The following is a 20,369-nucleotide window of genomic DNA, read 5'->3' as shown; positions in this document are numbered from 1 at the left end:
CCCCCTCTTCCTTCTTTGATTCACGGCAGCAAGCACAACCAACCGGCTGCACACAATGACCCGAAAGTAGAGAAAGCAAGAAAGAAAGGCTCCAGCATAAACTCTTATTCGGCACAGTAAAATTCGAAAGCAAGAAAAGCAAATCGAAGCTCGGAGCAACTCCTACTGCAGGTGAGAAGCAACTCACCGAGCGTTCTTGGACTTACAACCGACGGAGACGACCTCTAGGGCTTCGGAGATGTGGCTGTTTCGGCTCTTCTTTGTGCCCGCGCGCTCTCCTTGCCGAGAGTAACTCGAACTTGTGAAGAATCCGTGGAGAAGGGAGCTCGGCGGCCGCCGGAAAACCAACCCTAGCCGTCGCTACGTTTCCGCCCGAGAGGAGCGCTGTCGCGTGAAGGAGAAGAATTTTGAGATAAGTTGTTTGATTTTCCGAAAAGAAACCTAAATTCCTTTTCTTATACTAGGGTTTAAATCGAAACTATACCTTAAATAAATTTATTCCCATATTTAGTTAACAAAACGAGCTTAGCTCGATTGGTCGGGCCGATTGTGCTTGGGTCCGAGGAGCTGGGTACGAAACCTAGCTTCTACAACCTTTTTATTTGTTTATTTATTTTTAACTTTCTTCTCTCGGTAAAAATACTAAACGGACTCCAAAATTTGCATAAAAATACTATAAAAATTCCTAAAAATCTCTAGAATATTTTAAAAATATTTTCAAATATTTTTATGGACTTTTAGAACTTGAAATAGGGAAAATTGGGCCATTACAATTCCCCATACCTTATAAAAAGTTCGTCCTCGAACTTAGAACAATTCCGGATACTTCTGTCTCATACTGTCCTCCTGCTCCCAAGTGATTTCCTCGTGTTTCTGATTCTGCCAGACAACCTTCACTAGTGGCACTTCTTTATTTCTTAGTCTCTTGACTGCTCTGCCCACTATCTGTGTAGGTCTGCTCTCATAACTAAGATCCTCTTGGATCTGCACTGACTGAGGCTGAATCACTTGGCTAGGGTCATGGAGACACTTCTTTAGCATGGAAACATGAAATACATTGTGTATTGCTGACATGTCTTGTGGTAAGTCCAGCCTGTAAGCTACTTTCCCAATCCTTTCTGTGATCAGGTAAGGCCCTACATAACGAGGACTTAATTTTCCCTTCTTGCCAAATCTCATCACTCCCCTCATAGGAGCGACCTTGAGAAAGACTGAATCCCCTACTTGGAATTCAAGTGGCCTACGGCGTGTGTCAGCATAACTCTTCTGTCTACTCTGGGCAGTCTCAATCTTCTGAATAGCCTGAGTAGTCTCATCTATCAGCTCTGTCTGTATGCCCAGTTCCACTTCCATCTCTCTTCTTTCACCTGCTTCTTGCCAGCAAATGGGTGATCTGCACTTTCTGCCATACAACGCCTCATATGGTGCCATCTTGATGGTAGCCTGATAGCTATTGTTGTAGGCAAACTCAGCTAAACACAGATACTTGCACCAACTGCCTTTAAAATCTAGTGCACAAGCTCTGAGCATATCTTCTAGAATCTGATTTACTCGCTCTGTCTGTCCATCAGTCTGTGGATGGAAAGCTGTGTTGAACTTGAGTTTGGTGCCTAGTGCATTCTGAACACACTCCCAAAAGTGAGAGGTGAAGCGCCCATCTCTATCAGACACAATAGATTTGGGAACTCCATGAAGTCTGATCACTTCCTTAACATATAACTGTGCCAACTGCTTTATAGAGTGGGACACCTTGATGGCTAGAAAATGAGCAGACTTGGTCAATCTGTCCACTATCACCCATATCGTATCATATCCATTTGTAGTTCTTGGAAGACCTGTTATAAAGTCCATGGATATGTCTTCCCACTTCCACTCTGGTATTGGAAGAGGTTGTAGCATTCCTCCTGGTCTCTGGTGTTCTGCTTTGACTCTCTGACATGTCAGACAGGTACTGACATATTTTGCAACGTCCCTCTTGAGTCCAGACCACCAGAACTTCTGCTTTAAATCTTGATACATCTTGGTGGAACCAGGATGCATGGAGTAAGGTGTACTATGTGCTTCTTCTAAAATTTTCTTTCTCAGCTCTTCATTGTTGGGGACACAAAGGCAGCTCCCCTGATAAAGAGTTCCACTATCTGATACTCGAAATTTTGAATTTTCTCCTTCTTGTATGAGTACAGCTCCTAGGCCCATCTTGGAAGAATCACTGTAGATGTCAAAGCTCTTGTCACTTTCTGGAACAGTCAGAATGGGAGCACTAGTCAGTCTCTTCTTTAGCTCCTGGAAACTCTGCTCACACTTATCTGACCATTCAAACTTCTTGTCCTTTCTGGTTAGGGCTGTAAGTGGAGAGGTTATTCTGGAAAAGTCCTCCACAAACTTTCTGTAGTACCCTGCTAATCCAAGGAAGCTTCTGATCTCCCTGACGTTCTTGGGCCTATGCCAATCGTTGACTGCTTCTATTTTGGCAGGATCCACTTGGATACCTTCTTTAGAAACGATATGACCTAAAAACGCCACCTGATTTAGCCAAAATTCGCACTTCGAGAATTTGGCATAAAGTTGTTTCTGCTGTAGGGTCTGCAGTACTATCCTCAAGTGCGTGTCATGCTCCTCTGGGATCCTTGAGTAGACTAGAATGTTTTCGATGAACACAATGACGAATTTATCAAGGTATTCTTGAACACCCTATTCATCAAGTCCATGAAAACTGCAGGTGCATTAGTCACACCAAAAGGCATGACTATAAACTCGTAGTGTCCGTATCTAGTCCTGAAAGCTGTTCTGGGTATATCACTTTCTTTCACTTTCAACTGATGGTACCCAGAACGCAGGTCTATCTTAGAGAACACTGTTGTCCCCTTTCAACTGATCAAATAAGTCGTCGATCCTGGGAAGGGGTACTTGTTCTTGATTGTCACTTGATTCAGAGCTCTGTAATCTATGCACATTCGCATAGATCCATCTTTCTTCTTAACGAACAACACTGGAGCTCCCCAAGGTGAGTGACTAGGGTGGATGAAGCCTTTGTCAAGCAGCTCCTGGAGTTGTTCTTGTAATTCTTCCAGCTCTTTTGGAGACATTCGGTTAGCCCTTCTGGAAATACCTTTAGATACTCACAGACTACCCGAACATCTTCCCGCTTGGGTCTTTCTTGTTATCTTTGTCCTTCCAGTTCTGATTACTTGACTGAGGTCTCTGTTTCCCTACTGTCTTGTCTTCTATCTTGACTGGCTTGTGTTGCGTTTGTCGTACCTTGATGTTGTTCAGATAGTGCTCACTAATGCCCTGCTGACTAGCTCTTCACCAATCTATGGTCGGTGAGTTTCACTACTCACATTAAGTGTTATTTCTGGTCTCAGCATTAGGAGCATCAGTCTGACTCGTTCTTTCACTGTACTTACTAACTCTAGGCAAAGGTGAGCTAGCCTGTTAAATCTTTTAACCGCTTCTTCTACTGGTAGGTCACCTGGTCTAAATTCTATAAACTCCTCATAATGTTTATTGGTGATCCATTGGCGGAAGAACTCTTAGTAAAACTCTATCTCAAAGTCAACCCAGCTCATCTGGTTGACTGCTCTCTTACTCTTAACTCGCTCCCACTACATACAAACATCTCCAGATAGGCAGAAAGAGGCACATTTAATGGTATCAACCTTCTCGACTTCTGGTCAGTCAAGAAGCTTCATTGTGCTCTCAAATGTCTTGAACCAAGCCTGGGCATCCCAGGGCTCAGTCGTGCCCGAGAATCTTTCTGGTTTCAGCTTCATCCACTGGATGATGTATGCTTCTTGTCTTCTAGGTGTTGTGGCGACTTCCAGGGCAACTGATGGGTCACCGCTGGGGTCTCCACCTTAATGGTTGGGGGAGGGGGAGGAGCTGACTTCTGATTGGTCATTAGATTGACAATCACTTGCTGTTGCTCGCTACTTGTCTCTGAAATTGAGTAACAACTTCAGAGAGAATAGGCCCAGTGGTTCTGGGCTCTTCGTTCTCCTGATCTTGGTTCTCAGTATAAACGGTACGAGGATGTCCTCTTCTTGACATCCAATTATGCAAGAAGTTAAACTTGACATCTTCTCTATCTTTTCTAAACATACTTATGTATGAATAAGGAAAAGAGAAGCAAAACTTCTAACTTACTAGAGCGCATATAAGCAAATACTCTGTACTGCAGTTAATAATAAGGAAAGAAATAAAAGAAAAAAACTTAAATACTTTCTTACTTGAAGTCGGCAAGGATGATGCTGATGTGTGTGATGCTGGAGAATGGGAACTGCTATGATACCAACTGTAACGACCACCCTTCTTATTACTACTACTACTCTCTAAGAGTGACCGTTACTTATCTACTACTTTACTTAACCGGTTTATTAAGAATCTCTAGGAAAACCCTACCGAAAAATTTCGGCAGAGTCTCCCCTGTACCGGTGACCATTTCCCATAATACAAGCATAATATACTCAGCCACAGGCGGCTGGAACATATATCTTCACAACCACGCAGTATAATATCACAAATAAAAGAAAGAAACTACCCTATCAATAGCAAACATCAATATCACTCCATCAATAGAACCCAACTACAAACGCAGAATAAACTTAAATACAATATTGACTCATAATAGCATTAAAAGAAAACTAAAGAACTCTAAACAGAAATGTCTTAATAATTCCTTAGCAAACTCTTGATCTCCCCATAATCCAGCCATCACACACCTTCATCACCACCACCTTGTCGCCTTCCTTGCTAAATCTTTTCCTTTCCTTTATCTGCAGTAGGAGGAAGTGCAGTCTATAAGCATAATAAAGCTTAGTGAGCGCTATCTACTCACAAAAACTCAATATGCATGTATATAAATAAAAACATGCTAAAACTGAATGCTAACATATAAAACTACTCATGCTCATATATAGCAAAAGAATCATGCTAACTGAAATACTAAACATGTGTAGTTTATCATGCTCATAAACTAATAAAAGAAAGCAAACTAACTGAAATGCTAACATATAAAGCTAAACATGCTCATCAACTAGCAAATAAATAACATGTAAGAAACTAAACATGTAAAAGCTGCTAGCATAAAAGAAAGCTAAACTTGTTGATCTTTAAAACAACGTGAAACTTACTTCATTTACTCTAAATTTATTCTTTTATTTCACTTGTTTAAAATTTATACTTTAATACTTGAAAATAATATCAACTTCTCTTGGGCCCGGCATTGTACCACTTTGCGCGCATTCTTAATAAGAATCGAGTTAGCTAATCCTGAAACTACTAAGATACTTCTAGGCCTTGTGCCTAGGGGCAACTTGGAGCCCATCCCTTGGACCTTGTGTCCGGTACATGCCCTTTAAAAGTAAAATACTTATTATCTTATTTACTTCTTCTTTAAATGCCTTGGCATTTTAATAGACACCTTGTGTGCCAAAATCCCTAAAGTCTTGACTTTGGAATTTACTTAAGGCCTTGGCCTTTCTCTTTCCTTTTCTTTTCCTTTCTTTTACTTGTTAATACTTCTAAAAGTATTTACTAGGATTCTTATTTTTCCACTAGAATACATGGCTGTTCATGCTTATTAAAATAGCAAATGAAAACAACTTTGAGCTTACTAATCATGCTATAAAATAGAGCAAAAGAAAGCTAATTTGGACTTACTAAACATGCTGTAAGATAGAGCAAAAGAATGCAACTTTGAGCTTCCTATACATGCTGTAAAACAAAGGAAAAGAAAACTAACTTTGAGTTTCCTATACATGCTGTAAAAATAGGGGAAAAAAAAATGCAACTTCCAGCTACATTAATCCTAGCTAATGCAAGCCACATAAGCTAAACTAAACCTTCCATACTTCTTCTACTTATATAGGTTATTCCTGTCCGAAGAAATAAACATGTCCAATCTGAAAAGCTATTCATGCTAATTGAACAGCAAAGAGAGGAATTGAGCAGCAATGTTAAATACACAGCTACTCATGCTAATTGAATGGCAAGGAAACTAACACTGCATACCTGAATTAGAGGGTTGTTACTGCTAGTTAATTGCGAAGGAACATCTAACTACAATGCTAATCATACTAACATAATAAGAATATATTCACGCTTGATAAACTAGCAAACTTCTTAAACTATCTATTCAGAATAAGGGGATGTTCATGTATGGTAATTAGCAAGGAGAAATCATAAGAAATCAAGTTTGTTAAACTGAAGCATAATAAACTAAGCTGCTGAGTTGAAACCTAGTAATCCAAGCTTGCCGAATTGAAACCTAACTATTTTGCCAAACCCAATGAAACCCTATCCGATCAAAAACCCCCCTCTTCCTTCTTTGATTCACGGCAGCAAGCACAACCAACCGGCTGCACACAATGACCCGAAAGTAGAGAAAGCAAGAAAGAAAGGCTCCAGCATAAACTCTTATTCGGCACAGTAAAATTCGAAAGCAAGAAAAGCAAATCGAAGCTCGGAGCAACTCCTACTGCAGGTGAGAAGCAACTCACCGAGCGTTCTTGGACTTACAACCGACGGAGACGACCTCTAGGGCTTCGGAGATGTGGCTGTTTCGGCTCTTCTTTGTGCCCGCGCGCTCTCCTTGCCGAGAGTAACTCGAACTTGAGAAAAATCCGCGGAGAAGGGAGCTCGCCGGCCGCCGGAAAACCAACCCTAGCCGCCGCTACGTTTCCGCCCGAGAGGAGCGCCGTCGCGTGAAGGAGAAGAATTTTGAGATAAGTTGTTTGATTTTCCAAAAAGAAACCTAAATTCCTTTTCTTATACTAGGGTTTAAATCGAAACTATACCTTAAATAAATTTATTCCCATATTTAGTTAACAAAACGAGCTTAGCTCGATTGGTCGGGCCGGTTGTGCTTGGGTCCGAGGAGCTGGGTACGAAACCTAGCTTCTACAACCTTTTTATTTGTTTATTTATTTTTAACTTTCTTCTCTCGGTAAAAATACTAAACGGACTCCAAAATTTGCATAAAAATACTCTAAAAATTCCTAAAAATCTCTAGAATATTTTAAAAGTATTTCCAAATATTTTTATGGACTTTTAGAACTTGAAATAGGGAAAATTGGGTCGTTACAGATTGAAGCTTCTGCTTCTGTGCTCTGAGGTTCTGAGCTTTGTTGAGCTCGCTTCCGAAGCTTCGCGTGAGCTTCCAGTCGTCGATCAGCTGCTGCAGTTGGGTTGTGAAGTTGCTGCTTCATCGCCTCCGATCGACAGAGAAGGCAAGCGAGTGTTGCATTCATATTGTTGTTTATATTTGCTTCTTGCTTCCCTTGTACTCCTTTCTTGTTGTTACAAGTATTGTGGCGAGGTTTCTCCACCCACAAGGAGCATTTATTAGCCAGTTCTCCGGGGACTCATCCACTGACGGATTGATAGGCTTCGTCCACCTTACGGACACACCGAGGAGTAGGAGTTTATCTCCGAACCTCGTTACATCGGTTTGTTTGAGGTTCGTCTTCTTTCCCTCTCGTTTCTGTGTTTATTTTCCGCTGCGCTAACACGTTTTGTAGAAAGAAACGACGATTTGGGGTCGGCTATTCACACCCCCCCTCTCTAGCCTCCGTACGAAGGATCCTAACAAGTGGTATCAGAGCGAGGCACGCTCTTCGTCGGATTAACACCCGTGGGAGCACAAGCTAGAGAATGGATCGACTCGGAGAAGACATTACGTTTCCACCCTTCTACGAGTGCTACGACTTCGCGTATTGGAAGGTAAGAATGAGGTATTTTCTTATGTCTAACCTTGAAAATTGGAGTTGTGTTCAATTAGGTTTCAAGCCTCCGATGGACAAGAAAGGAGAAACCCTAGAGAAGAAGGAGTGGACCAAGGAGCAAATCCACCAATCAACCATCAATGATGAGGTAACAAAATCATTGAATTCTCTTTACCTAATGATGTTTTGTGTAGGATAGGTGGATATAACGATGCCAAGGAGTTGTGGAATAACTTGACAAAGTTCCATGAGGAGAACTCCACTTCAAGTCATGAAGAGGAGTCAAGTGAGCCAAGGAGTTCACATCATGGAGGAATGAATTTAGAAGTTGAGGGTCACTCAACATCTAAAGAAGAAGAGGAGAGTTCTTCTTCAAGTTCGGAGCAAGAAGAAGAAGCTTCTACCTCCGGAAGGGATGAAGGAGAGAGCGTTCATCCATCTCAAACCTAGGTAACTCAAGCATTTTAATTTCTAGCAAATTACACATAATGTGCTTTGAGTGTAGGGAATTTGGGCACTACAAGAGTAAGTGTCCAAAGAGGGTTAGGAAGTCTCCACCGGCGCCAAAGGTCAAGAAATCCGGAGTCCCGATATGCAAAGGCAAAGAGCACGTGGTGTGCTTTCAATGCAAGCGAAGGGGACATTATCGGAGTCAATGTCCAAGGGGGAGGCAATCTCACAAGGACAAGAGACCGAGCACGTCGATAGGGGGAGCTAAGGCAAACCCTAAGGTAACATTTAAGGCACATTCTTGCAATAATAATAAGACTCATGCTAGTAGTTTTATTGCAATTGTCAAGAATGATAAGCATGATAATCTTAGGAATCAATATATGTGTTTAGGTGCCAAACATGTGAGCCTAGATAAGGATAACACTAGGAAAGCCAACCCTAGAATTAACTCATCTAAGGCTAAGGAAAACCTAGGTAGGAATCCCAAATCAACTAGACACATGCCTAGAAATGCCTCAAAGAACAATGACAAATTAAAACTTGAGGTATTAGAGAAGGAGAATCAAGTCTTGAGGTCAAGACTTGATACTTTGGAAAAGACTCTTAAGAACTTGGAGAAGTCATCTCTAGGGTTTAAGGGTCAAAAACCAATGTCCAAGGACAAGAAAGGTTTGGGTCACAAACCTAAGTCCCAAGTGGTCAAGCCCACTTATCATAATGTTCCATTCGATTATGGAACAAAATCTAGGGCTAGGAAGACCATCACCAAGGTCACAAGGGGAGTCACCCCTAGAGTTGATCTTGATGAGTCCCAAAATGACCAAGGCTTTAAAGCCTAAGAGGATCATTAGGAGGGTTGCTAGGGAAGTTATCCCTAGTGAATATTTAGTGAACCCAATGAGCTCAAATAGGTATTGGGTTTCTAGGAGCATCTTCTCTACCCCATAGATGGGTTAGAGAGTGTCAACTCCGATTAGAAGGGTAGTTAACCCAACTTTGAGGAAATTGACGCTCAAGGAGCATTTTCAAGGTTTTTGGGAACCTTTGAAAATGAAATGGAATATTTACTCCTTGGAAGAGTAAAATGTGCCATCATGGAAAATGATGATGTTAATTTCAATTGGCACAATTTGGGAAAATCTAGAGAACTCTTGAGGAAAAATGAAACATGCCAAGATTTGAGGATAAATTTGATCTTTAAGTGGCATGAATGAATCTAGAGTTCAAGAAGTGTCAAAATTAGGATTTTGGCATATTAGGGCAATCAAGGGTTAAAGCTTAAGTATTAGCTAAGGCTAAGGATACTTAGATAGGTAATCTAGGTATGTCTTATTCATGCTAAATCTTGCCATGATTGTTTGCCCTCACATGTCATGACATCATATTTAAGTTTATCTTTTGAAATGTCATGATAATGCTTAGGTTAGTTTTATGTCATGTTTATTTAAGTTCCAAACTTTATGCCATGACATCATGACATTGGCACATGCTTCTATTTATGATATCATTTCATGCCATGTCATCATCTCTTGCATTAATGATCAATTTAAATTGATTTAAGGATAAAAACATAATTTGATATTGAGATCAAATTGGTGTTTAGAAAATGCATGAGAACTTAGCCTAAGATAACCTAAACCCATATCTCACATCAAAATTGACTTGGATGTGTTTGATACACTTTAGATGTGTGTGAGATATTAGGATCATGAGTTAGGATCAAGGTACATAGTTCTTGTACCTAGATGAGCCTAACTCAAGAGATTGGGGATCATAGGGAAAGCTTATGTACAAGTCATGTACATATAGCCCTAAGATTGTGGTCCTAAATTAAAAGGTTTAAAATCATTTTGAAATTGGTTTGAAAAACCTTGATGAAGCTTTTCTAGTGATAGCATTCATCATTGAGCAAATTGATACAAAGATGAGTTAACTTTGAACTATTTCAAAGACTTTTGAACTTTGTATCAAGATTTGAAAATGAAAGTTATTTTCATAGAAAACTATTTTTCCTTGATAGTATATGGTATGAGGAATGTATCCTCAAAATTTCACAATTTTTCGAATTTTCTGGAATTTATTGTGAGTTTCTGAATTTCGGGAGAGAAGAAATCAGAAACCGCCTGATCTGAACTTGGATCGGTCACTGGACCGATCCAGGGAAGGCTGGATCGGTCTGGAGACCGATCCAGAGGGGTCCTGATCGGTCCGGTGACTGATCAGGCGCGCTGAATTTGCTGAATTTCGATTGTGGTCTGAAATTTCAGCTGTGGGAGTTGAGTTTCGGGTTTCTAAAGGTTTGAAACTCTCCAAGACATTGTTGGTGCAATGGTCAAGGGGGAGTTGACCTTTAGGGGGAGTTGACTTTTAGGGGGAGTTTTTACTCCTTAAGACTTTTGAGGATTAGTGATATGGGATTGTCACTAAGTTGAGTGTTGAGTCTAGTATCAAGGGGGAAATTAAGGGTTTCAATGAAAGGTATGGGACTTTCATTAGGAAGAAACTCTTGACCTTGATTCCCTCTTTTTGATGTGTGTCAAAAAGGGGGAGAGATGTCCCAAGGGGGAGAGTGTAGGTTTTGGAAGAATGTTCAAGGAAGAACATTGGAAAACCTAAGTTAGGTTATCGGGTTAACCTAACTTGATTTTGGATTTTGTCAAACATCAAAAAGGGGGAGATTGTAGGTGCAACCTTAGGTCAAGGTTGACCTGGTTGACCTGACTCGAGTTGTGTTTTGATGTTTGACGATGTTTGACGAGAAGAGAGTTGTATTCTTGATGTTTGACAAGAATAGGTGTTTGGGAGATTGTAGGTGCAACCTTAGGTCAAGGTTGACCTGGTTGACCTAATTCGGGAAAAGTCCAAGCAGGTAGCTTGGCACGCGGAAAGTCCAAGTATGGAGACTTGGCACGGGGAAAGTCCAAACAGGGAGTTTGGCACGGGGAAAAGTCCTGGTGAGTGAAGCTAAGCAGTCGGAGAAGTCCTGGTGAGTGAAGCCAGGCAGTCGGAAAATCATGGTGAGTGAAGCCAGGTGAAAATCCTAGTGAGTGAAGTTAGGTGAAGGTGAAAGTCCTGGTGAGTGAAGCCAGACATTCGAGAAAGTCCTGGTGAGTGAAGCCGGGCAAGGAGAGTGAAGCCAGGCAGATTGGAAATCTGGTGAGTGAAGCGGTGAAAACCCTAGTGAGTGAAGCTAGGTGAAAGTCACAGTGAGTTACCGGGCAAGGGAAAATCCGGATGGATCAAGGGTGATCGGACATCGGTGTTGGGAAATCAAGTAGATCAAGAGAGTGATCGGATACTTGCACGAAGAGGAAAGTCCAAGTGGGTCAAAGGATTGACCGGACACTTGGTGGGGAGTCTTAGCGGTCAAGGGAGTGACCGGATGCTAAGCATGATGTACCAATAGGTCAAGGTTGACGGATATTGGTTTGAAGGTTTGGGACTTGGTTTGGACAAAAACCAAGCTCTGGATCGATCTGCAGACCGATCCGGTGATACGTTTGTATATCGATCGGTCCGGTGACCGATCGGATAACAAATAGAAGGGATCATGGTTCTGTCGGTCTGGGGACCGATCAGCATAGAGCCTGATCGGTCCCCGGACCGATCAGGGACACTACCACTGAGGTGGGATCGGTCCAGGACCGATCAGATTCCACACAGAGTTGGGCAACTCTCTGAGCTCGATTCGGACCGATCAGCATGAGCCCGATCGGTCCCCACGACCGATCAGGCAAGGCCCAGACCGATCGGTGAAGCCTGATCGGTCTGGATCTAGCCGTTGTGAGTAACAACGGCTAGGTTCTGTCTTCGTTGCAGGTTCTTCGCAGGCACAGGTAATATAAAGAGGTCGAGGGCTACAGGGCTGACTAACTCTCTTCTTCCTCTCCTTCTTCTTCCTTGGATTGAAGCTTCTGCTTCTATGCTCTGAGGTTCTGAGCTTTGTTGAGCTCGCTTCCGAATCTTCGCGTGAGCTTCCAGTCGTCGATCAGCTGCTGCAGTTGGGTTGTGAAGTTGCTGCTTCATCGCCTCCGGTCGACAGAGAAGGCAAGCGAGTGTTGCATTCATATTGTTGTTTGTATTTGCTTCTTGCTTCCCTTGTACTCCTTTCTTGTTGTTACAAGTATTGTGGCGAGGTTTCTCCACCCACAAGGAGCATTTATTAGCCGGTTCTCCGGGGACTCATCCACCGACGGATTGATAGGCTTCGTCCACCTTACGGACACGCCGAGGAGTAGGAGTTTATCTCCGAACCTCGTTACATCGGTTTGTTTGAGGTTCGTCTTCTTTCCCTCTCGTTTCTGTGTTTATTTTCCGCTGCGCTAACACGTTTTGTAGAAAGAAATGACGATTTGGGGTCGGCTATTCACACCCCCCTCTCTAGCCTCCGTACGAAGGATCCTAACAAATGCGTCCTAGGTAAACTCTAAACACTTCCCAGTCAATTTTTACATAATCTTTGTGCTTATTTTTGTGTACAAAAGTTGAAAATAGGAAATGATGTCAAGTCGATCCCAATCCGGCTAGACTCCCATCAGCCGACCTCAGATTCCCAACCGACCAACTTAGGGCTACATTTGCTAGCTTCACATTCACCCCTATCAAACCTAGATACCTAAATAGGCCCTTTTTTAGTCAGTTCTATAACCCATCGGTCCAGATGATAGAATACTATTAGCTGGACAAATTGGTTTACTGCAGTGATGTAGACAATCATGATTTATGTGCACAGTTCTATCACAACCTTGAAAGGGTTGATGATAGTACATACTCCTCTAGAGTTGGTAGCACTGACATCCAGCTTACCCCTACTTTGTTACGTACAGCCTTAGGGCTTAGAGCGTTAGAGTGTACCTTCCTGGGCTACCCCGGTAGGGATCTGCCATTTGGCGATCCCTACTCTCACATTATGTTAGACACGATCTATACGTTTTTTTGGGGGGGGAAAGACCACTCGGCTTGACTGAGTTCCGGTCAGTTTCTCTTAGAGTTCAGGACTATGTTATGTATAGGGTCCTAACAGCCTGCATATTGCCGATCTCATCTCGGGATGTCCCGAAGATGCGATCTTCACATTCATTCTTTCTATATGCCTTGAGTCATCGGTTGGACATTGATATAGCCTTACACATGTTCCAGAACATCATCTCATCATCTAGTACAGTCACATCCCGTATAGTGCATATGCCCTACTGCCATATTTTGACTTCCATCTTTTCGACCATCGAAGGTATAGATGTGACCAGAGGAACAGTTATCCCTTTAACCATATACGATGAACTAGGGTCACGCAGCTGTAGAATATCCCATGCTGAGGTCAACGCTGATGGAGTTCTAGCCTGGACAGGTCGACCACAGCCAGCCGCTGCCCCTATTGATCCAGAGGCCGAGGATATACCCGGTGAGGATGAGGATTGGCCCGACTTCCTGGCAGAGGACTTTTTCTCAGATCCTTCCACCTCTGCTGGACCCTCTATATCTGCCGGTCCTTCGACCTCGACATCACTCTCCGTCGAGGATAGGCTCGCCCGTCTTGAGGTTCACTCCATTGAGACTCGACGCTTCCTCCGATCTCTCCGATCCGAGATAGCTGCTGGTTTCGAGTCTCTCCGAGGCGAGATACGGCGTCAGACAGCCTCAGCCGACACCCAAGCAGCCTCTAGCCGATCCTCCAGCTGACGATCCGCCTGTGTGACTCTATCTTTTTAGATTGTCTAGATATGTCACTCACTTTTTGGATCTGGATATTTTACTCACCTTTTGGTTGTCTCTTGGAGTTGATTATCTTATGTTTATCTAACTTATGTTTTAATTCAGTACTTCTTTGTCACTTTTTCAAAATTGTGAGTATAATTTCAAAACCCCTTTAAATTGTTCTTTAAAATCCTAGGAAAAATAATAATTTAAAAATCCCCTTTTCTTAGAATTTTCCAAGTTGAACTTAGCTTAGGCTCTACCCTAGAAATCTTGTTCCCATAGTTTTGAGCCAGAGCATCTCACAAACACCTAGGTATACCTTGCTTGTATTTGAAAAACATAGAATGGTGTGAGATGCATAGGGTACAGCCTGGACTCAAGAATGCTTATTTCCGTGCATCAATATGAGTCTGGGCGTTAAACACTTTTTTAACAGTAATCAAGTCAAGTCTTCCAGCCTTAGTCAAATCTAACTGGACTAAATGACTTAACTTGACTAACCAAGTGAAAGCTGCTGCCCTCTAGGCAATTAACAAGTAGCTAAAGGTTAGACAGTTGGTGAAGGAAATGGAAATAGTAAGCTTATGCATGCTTGTACTTTAGGGCTCTGATATCTGATCCAAACAAATTAATAAGTTAACAACTATTTAACTTGACTCATGCTTGGACTTAAGGACCAACTGAATAAATAACTTAAATTTTTAGTTACTCCCTCTTCATCCTAAAATAAGTTCTTATTCCTATTTTCTTCAAAATTAAGTTTTTTTTAACTAAGTACCTTCTCAAATTGAAACTATATTTTCAAAATTTAATGTTTGCAAAAGGCTTAGCTAAGTGATTCAGATAGCAACCTTCAAACTTAGCCATCTTTATGAATTTTTGCCGAGTTACCTATTAGATTCGTTCTATACTTAGCTAAAAGTATTAAACGCATATTTTTTTTTGCAAAATTTAACTCATGACTTTCAAAAATTTCTTGCTACGTAAAAAGAGACGTCAAAATAGTTTGCCTCCAAAAGTCTTTAAAAACTCTAGCTAAGTTTTTCTAAACTTAGTTAAATATTTTTTTCTCTAAAACCAACTAAGTTTAAAAGAGGCTAAGGTCATCTTTCAAAGTCATCCATAAATTAGCCCTTTTAACTTAGGAGAAAAATATTCCCTTTTAAGTCCTCTTTCTCCCTTAACTAATAATTTTTCAGTAAAATTTTATTATAAGCTAAGTATTACACAAGCATCTTTTCTTTCAAAGACTAAATCTGTTTTTTTTCTAAAATCTTAAACCGTGCTTTCAACTGGCTTATTTTTTTGATATATGGCAAAGGGGGAGAGTAGGAAATTCAAAAGTAAAAAGTGTTGCTTTTGTTAAGGGGGAAAGGAGGAAGTTCAAAAGTAAAAAATTCAAAAAGGAAGCCCTGTATTAAGGGGGAGCTTCACAAAAGTTTAAGTGTTAGCTTATGTTATGCTTTTATTTGAATTTATATACTTAAGCTTGCTCACTTAAACCATTTTGACATATTTATACATTTGTTTTAACTTAACTTTGAATTTGGGTTGCCATAATCAAAAAGGGGGAGATTGTTGGTGCGGGAAGCATTCGACGATCGAACCTGAGTTTTGATAATGGCAAAGGATTCAAAGTTAAGGTGTGTTGTGATCTAACGTGCTTGACTAAGTGTTTCAGGAAATTCCTAATTGTGGTTAGGCAGGTGAAAACCCTAGGGGGTGGTAACCCTAGGTCATAGGGGGTGGTAACCCTATGCGGAAAGTCTTGGTGGGTCGAGTGCTTCAGGCAAAAGTCCCAGGGGGGTAACCCTAGGTGGAAAGTCCTGGTGTCGCGAACCAGGTGAAAGACTGGACCAGCCGGGAAGCGAAAGTCCAGCAGAAAGTCCGGAAGCATCGAGCACCGAGCAAAAGTCCAGTCGATCTGGAGGATCGCACTGGCAACAGGTAAATCTCCTGAGTGGAGTAGGTGAGGGCGCATTCCCCGTAGAGGGAACAGTAGACGTCGGGTCGACCTAGAGTTTCCGGTAGGAAATCCGAAGTCAGACTCGGACAGTCTGATGATTGTCGTTCACTTTTATTATCATGTTCTATGTGCTAACTTTGTGTTGCAGGGTATATTTGGGATTAATGTATCTTGCAGGGAACAAAGTGCAAAGAATAGCCTCGGATGAACAGTACCGAGGCGCCTCCATGGAGCTTGGAGGCGCCTCGGGCACAAGCCGAAGCCAGCTGTCCAGAAGGGTTGGAGGCGCCTTGAAGGAAGCTCAAGGCGCCTTGAGCAGGTGGTTTAAGGCGCCTTGGACAGTGATGAAGGCGCCTTGAACCTGATAAGGTTCGACCAGTTCAGCCCTTATCTCAGCGAGTGACTCGGCCAGCATGGAGGTGCCTTGGACGGCTTTCAAGGCGCCTTGAACACCCTTTATAAGCAGTGTTCGAGGCAGCAGCTAAAACAACGAACTCTGAAGCGATCTCTTGCTGCGTGCTGCGAACAATACGACTCCGAAGTGCTGCGACATCCTCCCGACGACCCAGAGCTCAGTTTTTCCGTCTTTACATTGTCGTTGGTATAGTTTATTGCTTTTTGTACTTTAAAGTTGTAAACATTTTTACGAGCTTATAGTTGTTGCCCACAAAGAGCGATCAAGGATCGCGGGCCTTCGAGTAGGAGTCACCACAGGCTCCGATCGAAGTAAAAATCCTCGTGTCTCTTCGTGATTGTGTGCTTTTTATTCCGCAGCGTTTGCTCTTATACGTACAATTCCGAAAAACGAATTAGTCGCGAGTGCTATTCATCCCCCCTCTAGCGCTTCTCGATCCAACAAAATATGCTTAAGTGTCAAAATGAGCATAACCTAGGAAAAGCTAGACAAGAGCCATCCAATGGCTATAGGGGTTTGGGATACAAAACTAAAGCCAAGAAGGATGTGACTTCCTTTCATAGGGTTCCATATAGCTATGGGACCAACCCTAGGTATAGAGGTCAAGCCAAAGATACTAGGGAAGGAATCCCTAAGAGTGCTTTTAACAAGACCAATGTGACTAAGACTTCTAAGAAGTCTAACAAAGTCACAAAGAAGGTTTCAAGGGAGGTCATCCCTAAGGTTGATCTAGTAAAGGTGACTAAGGCTCCAAAAAGGCCTAATAAAGTCACAAAGAATGTTACAAGGGAAGTTATTCCTAGAAGTGACCTAGTAGAGGTGACCAAGGCTTCTAAGAAGCCTAGAAAGGTCCTTAGGAAGGTATCTAGGGAAGTCATCCCTAGTGAGTATCTAGAGCATCCAAGGAGTACCAATAGGTTTTGGGTTGCTAGGAGCATATTCTCTACACCCTAGATGGGTTTAGAGAGTGTCAACTCTAATTGGAAGGGTAGTGAACCCAACCTTGATGAAGTTGGCACTTGGAGAGCATTTTCAAGGTTTTACTAACCTTTGAAAAATGAGAAGGATTAAGTGTTACCCCTTGAGAAAAGCAAACGTGCCAAAATTTGAGGACTTGAACTTAATCTAAAATTGGCACATCTAAGGAAACTATAAGGAATACCAAGTTGGGATTTTGGTATCTTCTTAGTGGATTAAGGGAAAACTAAGTCTCAATCTAAATGTTTGATCCTTAAAGAGAGTAAAATGTGTCAAGTAAAATGTGAGGATTTAATTTTTAATTTCAATTGGCACAAATAAAAAGGGTAGAAGAAATGTCAAGTTGGGTTTTGGCATTTCCTTAAGAAATAGGCAATCTAGGTTAATTTTAAGGTTTAGCTAAGAATTAAGGATACTTAGATAGATTATCTAGGTATATTTTACTTATGCTAAAAATGCCATGATTGATTGCCTATCATACATCATGACATAATGCGTCGCATTCATTTCTATTATGAAAAACATAAAAATACCATGTCATGTCATGTCATACATACATCATGTAGCTATAGCTTGCTTTTCGTTTTGAAAATTGTTCATTTTGATGTATGCCATGTAACATCATGCATTATATTAATTTCCTTGTAATTAAGGACAAAAGGAATTTATCATGAATGGTAAATATCTCAACAAGTGGGTGACACCAAGTGACATCCTAGGTGGATGATCACAAGTTTCATAATGCCTAGATAGTTATGCATGATCCCTTAGTTTAGGGAAAAAATAAATATACATCTCACAAAGAACCATAAGGTGCCTTGTATGTGTTTTAGTACATATTAGATACAAGTGAGATGTTAGGATAGTGAACAAAACTCAAGATGTTGATTTAGTGCATCTTGTTGAGTTTTAGGTTCATCAAAACACATAGTTATGTATTTTCCAATCATTGGGAAAGCTAATGTACAAGTAATGTGTATTGAGCCCAAAGAACATGGTTGGATATTGGTTTTTAAAATGTTTTTAAAATGCTTTTGAAAACCTTGGTGAAGACTATCTTTTGATAATATTCATCATTGATAAGTTAGATACAAACTAGGAGAAAATATTGAAGTTTTCAAAATTATGTCAATATTTTAAAATATGAAGTATTTTCGTAGAAAACTATTTTTCCTTGATAGAGTATACCCTAAAGAGTATTTACATGAATTTTCATGATTTTTTTTAATTTTGTATAATTTTTGGGAAGTTTCTGAATTTCGCTGAAACTAAATTTCAGAAAAATCAGAAACCGAATCGATCAATCTATCGATTGGGATGGTTTTAATCGATCAGTCAATCGATTGGGAAGCCAATTCCCGTAAATAGAGGGTCAGTGGATCGATCAGCCAATCGATTGACCCAAGCTGGATCGATTAGACAATCGATTCAGAGGAAATTTCTACAAGCAAAAGCTTACGGAATCGATCAATGGATCGATTAAAGTAGCTTCAATTGATTGAGTCTCAACTTCAATCGATTGGGAAGTGTGATTATGGCTAGAAAAGCTTGATTTTAGTACATTAAGCCACTTCAAGTTCTAATAACCATTCCAAATCCCTTGGAATACATTTGTATACATTTAGGGGGAGTTTTCTTAATGAAAACAGGTATGGATTGGTTAAGATAAATCAAAGTGAAGTTTAGGATGGGGTTTAGTTTTAATTTTGAATTTTGGAACCTCAAAACTTCAAGTTTTGGTTTTCAAGGGACATTAACCATTCCTAACCCTTTGGAATACATTTGTATACATTTAGGGGGAGTTTTCATGATAAAAGCACGTATGGATTGGTTAAGGTAGACTTAGGTGAAGTTTAGGTTGGGGTTTAGTTTCATTATTGAATTTTAAACCTCAAAACTTCAAGTTTTGGTTTTCCTAACTGTTTAGGAACTCTAAGTTATTGTTGGTGCAATGACAGAATTTTGACCATGTTTTTAGGGGGAGTTACTCCTTGAATGCATGAAAATTTACTTTCAAGGACCTTAGAAGGAAGTTAAACCTTCGTGATGGATAATACTCAGGATCGAGTATTGGGGAACAATGGAAGATTGATTATCTTCATTGCTTGGATGATAAATGCTCTCGAATGAGCATTATGGAGTAAGTTACTGCTCAAGGGGGAGCATTAGACTAATGAAGGGGATCAGACCTTCATTGGTAAAGTGAAAAATGCTCTTGGATAAGCATTGAGAAGAAGATTACTACTCAAGGGGGAGCATTGAATACAATGAATGGGAGTTTCATTGGGAAGTTGATGCATGCTCTAGGATGAGCATTGTGAAGTGAAGTAGAGCTCAAGGGGGAGCTTAGGCGGCAATGAAGAATATGAGATCTTCATTGTGGGGTTGTTAACAACATATGAGGTTGTAAACAACGTAGAGTTAACTCTTATGGAGAAGAGTTTGTTTTCAGTTTTTGATGTGTGACAAAGGGGGAGAATGGAAGGTTAAGTTAGGCCTTCATCCCAAGCAGGGGGAGTTTACCCTCTAGGAAAGGGAGAGATTGAAGGAAACCTTCATTCATGCCTTGTCATGAAAGAGTTAAGGCTATGGGATCTAGCCTTGTAATAAAGAAGAGGTTAAGGCTATGGGATTTAGCCTTCGTATAAACAAAGGGTTAAGGCTATGGGATTTAGCCTTGGTGTAAAGCAACGATTAAGGCTATGGGATTTAGCCTAACTTAGAGGTATTGTCAAACATCAAAAAGGGGTGATTGTTGGGCCAATTTTCCTAGGTCAAGTTTGACCAGTTTAACTAAGCTTGAGTTGAGTCAAGCTTGAGTCAGGATTTGAGTTTTGATGTTTGACAATATAAGGAGATTGCTGGAGCAATCATCCGGTTATGGAGATGGTCAAACGGTTGACCAGGTTGATGAGAATACAAGTCAAGTAGGTTAAGGTTGACAGGAGACTTAACTGGGAAAGTCCTAACTGGAGGTTAGGTATTTGGAAAGTCCTGGTGAGGAGCCAGGCAACGGGAAAGTCCTAGTGAGGAACTAGGCAGGAGAAAGTCCTGGTGAGGAGCTAGACAACGGGAAAGTCCTAGTGCGGAGCTAGGTAGGAGAAAGTCCTGGTGAGGAGTCAGGCAACGGGAAAGT

The sequence above is a fragment of the Zingiber officinale genome, chromosome 5B, assembly GCF_018446385.1.
Source record: "Zingiber officinale cultivar Zhangliang chromosome 5B, Zo_v1.1, whole genome shotgun sequence".
Classification (NCBI taxonomy): Eukaryota; Viridiplantae; Streptophyta; class Magnoliopsida; order Zingiberales; family Zingiberaceae; genus Zingiber; species Zingiber officinale.
Note: the sequence above shows the minus strand (reverse complement) of the source record.